Genomic DNA, 3,676 nt, shown 5'->3' on the forward strand with positions numbered 1-3,676 from the left:
AACACTAACCTGATTGCAGATTCAGCCTCTCCCATAACTAACCTTTAGCTAATCTAGAATTACCTGGTCAGCACTAGTGAGGTGATAGACCCTGTCTGTCCCCGAAAGGAGAGTGACCTTGCCTGAAACAATACACTTTTTTCGAGAATAACTTCCTTGCCCTACCTTCTCCTCCATATAGAAGTTTTCCATTTTGTACAGCTCCTCAGAGCCCTTTCTATCTGCTACACGTAATACTGTCTGATTCGTGAATCATTAAATAAAGCCAGTTACATCTTTAAGCTCATTCAGTTGAATTACATGTCATAATATCTACATCAGAGAGTACTATAAGTATAATGCCCTCTTTTTAAAAGTATCCTTTAGTGAGACATAAATTAAAAACAAAAAACCTATCTTATTATTTCATTAATGAGTAACGAAATAATAAACTTGTTTCATTGAACAAGTTTATTTATAGTCACAATTCTTTTGTCTTATATCCACCTTTTTTCTTATACTTTAACTTTTTTCTTTGTCAGCATTCAAAATATTTTTAATAACAGGGTGTGATCTGGGGTTAGTTTTTGTAGCCATGGGTGGCCCACTGCCCCCTGGCACACTCAGACCGCAGGCCCCGGGAGCACAGGCAGAGTTTGGTGAGGCTGTGCGGAGTTCCAGGGGCCTTGCAGAAATGCCTGTAGACCCCTCCGCCCTTTCGAGGACCAGAAAGACAGTGCCTCGGCCCTTGGCGGAATCTGAGGCCAGCTGGTCAAAGGTGAGGATCTTCACCCCACCCTTGAGGACAAGGCTCCAAGTGCAGCTGTTGACACAAGTGCACATATTTTCAGTTTGGGCACCTCCTGGGCATGCATGTCGTCCGTGAGAGTCTGTACAACCACAGTGGTTTTGTCCTCCTGGCCAGGAAGCTTCATATTCTGAATCATCCGGGAAAGGGACAGAGGCAGCCAGTTGCTTGAACAACCTCTCCAGCACCACTTGGTTGAAGGTAGAGTTGGTTCATCTGGCTAGAAACTGGTACAGTGGGACGAACAGCATTAGGTAGATGTCCTGGCTGTTGGGCTCCCTGCGCTGAACCACTCCTCTTTGTCATGGCAGATGTCCGCTCCTGTGATGGTACCTCCTCTGCTCCACCTAGCTTTTTTCTTTTGCATATCATTATGAACTTAACATAGTAAAAAGGACATTTGATTTTTAATTTTTCAAAATTTAGCCAGTGGGAACACTGGCTAAAGTTGTGTGGCCCATCCTAGTTGTGTGGCCTATTGCAGAAAAGGCATCTATAACTTGTGTGGGGCAGAGCCCCATTGGTAACGGCCAGAGTGGGGCAAACCATTTTACCTCTTTGTGGCTCTGCGGGGAGGGGGTGAGCTCAGAGAGGGTACAGTGCTGCTGCTTGGCTTGAGCTCAGAGAGGGTACAGTGCTGCTGCTTGGCTTCTGCAGTTTTGCCCAGCACTTGCCATGTTTCCAGTCACTTCGCCCACTCCCCATATGTGACTGGCACCCTTCCGGCTGCTGCTCTGGTGCTGAATCCCAGAGTGGGTGGGTTTGCGTACGTTTTAAGACCACGTGGGCCCTTTAAGTGGAGTCTCCTGAAAATCCAGCAGTTTCTTCTGCCATCCCAACCCCGACTGGCTTTACAGCTAGAAATTGTGGGGATTTATCTTCCAGGTGCTGGACCCCTGGGCTGTGCTGTCTGGACTTGGGCTGGGATCACTGGCTCCCAAGGTGTCCCTCCCGAATTTTATTCACCTGGACTTCTTATTCTGCCACTGCCACCACCTCTCCATACCACACCATGTCTCCTTGCCTCTCTGCCCATCTCCATGACTCTGCCCCTCCATCAGATGAATGCGGCTTCTTTAAATCCTTGGCTATCAGACTTCCATATAGTTCAATTTCCTGACAGTTCTGTGTGTTGTTTTGATGTTTAGTTGTAATTCTCTCTGCAGTTGTGCAACGGGGCAAAGCGTGTCTACTTACACCTCCATCTTGACTGGAAATCCTTAATGTAATTTTAAAGAATCATTGTTTTCTGGCAATAGAAGGATATTTCCTGATCCATTAAAGTTTTTCGTTCTCATCTCCAATCTTGGAAACTGCTGCAGCCCGAAGAGTCCAGGCTCCTTCTAGTGGAGAGAAGTAACAAAGACCCAAATCTGAGCATTGTACCAGATTTGTACGAGAGCTGGTGGCGAGTGCATGCTACTTCTTGCTGGGGCATGTAAGAGGTTGCAGTGCTGGAAAATGTCCTTTTAAGGTATTGAGTTGAACACTGATTTTTCCGAGCAGATTAAGTTGCTATATCCTACTCTTTTTTTTCAAGTCTGGGGTTTTTCACTTATCTCTGAGATTTTTTACCATGTTTCTGCTAAGAAAAAGATGCTAATGCATACATAGAAAAAAACATACATAAATTTCCAGATGCAAAGAAGAGTTTGGGAGAGGGCTACAAAAACAAACATTTGGATTTTAATTCTAACTTATTTACTTCCTCTAATCTTATACGGACAGCTGTTTAAATATAACCAGAGAGGGGCAGAAGGTGGGAAACCACAAGGATTTAGGAAAATCACTTTAGACACAGAATGAAGACAATATGTGAACCATGAGCAAGAAATGAAATAATCCGTCTCAAACCATTTCTATTCCTCTGAGGTTAAGCTGGCTTCCCCAATGAATGAAGGATTCATTTTAACCTCCCCTTTGGCAATGATGGAGAAGCTAGTGTCCTCCAGGGACACTGGGACTGTGGCATGTGATTCCCCTGGAGCTTTCAGGGAAAAATACAATTTTTTCATTTGCTTTGCTGGTGAAAGTCAGGTATCACTTGATTCGAAGGAGTTCTGCTCTTGACAGCTAATTCCCCGCTGAGTGTCTTCCCCTTAGCTGCAGTTTTCACCAGAGCAAACTGTATCACAGATGGCAGAAACCGTGACTAATGTCACATTCTTGGACGAAAGCATTAAATACAGCCACATCCGAGTTAGAGGGTCCAGGCTACCTGCCAGGCCCTTTGTACGGCAGCCAGAGGGAGGAGAGGGAGTTTGCCCCGTGGAGTCGTCACGCCTCAGCACAGAGTTCATGTGGCCTGGGCCCAGCTTCTCTCTAAAAATCTAGATGTTTCCCAGACAAAAATAAACAAATCAAACATTTAGGCTCCTTGTCCACCCCCACCCAAAAAAACACACACCCAAACATACACACAAAATAGTTAAATGCTGTTGTGTTACAATGAGATTCTTCCTAAGACTCTATCACAGATTACCAGGGAAAGAATATGTTTGAATACTTTTTATCTGCTTTGAGGGAATACTACAGAATCTGTCAAGTGATAGTAGTATATTTCAGTCTAGAAAATACCTTTTCCCTGCTGGTCTGAAGCAAGTAGCATTAATGCTAAGTGAGCATGCAGCAACAAAGTACTTCGGTTGAGTCTGACCACTGAGAGGTTAGCGGTGCCCCCAAAGAAGAGAAGCTATCCTTTAAAGATTACAAATGAACTAAATCAGGGAACACATTCAGGTTGCTATATCTTTTGAAGCATTTATAAGAGAAAATATTGGGAGTGCTTATCCTCACAAATGCAGAATAATGAAGAAATGTATAAAAGGGATTTCTGCCAAGATGGAGGCATAGGTGGAAACACTTTGCTTCCTCTCACAACCAAATCTA

General features: G+C 44.2%; 1 pseudogene; it reads right to left on the bottom strand.

The window, feature by feature from the left end:
- Positions 1 to 559: 559 nt before the first annotated feature.
- LOC119042549 (ribosomal protein L18-like) lies at positions 560 to 1,992 on the bottom strand (annotated as a pseudogene).
- Positions 1,993 to 3,676: the final 1,684 nt, after the last annotated feature.

Source organism: Artibeus jamaicensis, unplaced genomic scaffold (assembly GCF_021234435.1).
Source record: "Artibeus jamaicensis isolate MK-2021 breed Jamaican fruit bat unplaced genomic scaffold, CSHL_Jam_final contig_3230, whole genome shotgun sequence".
NCBI classification, from domain to species: Eukaryota; Metazoa; Chordata; class Mammalia; order Chiroptera; family Phyllostomidae; genus Artibeus; species Artibeus jamaicensis.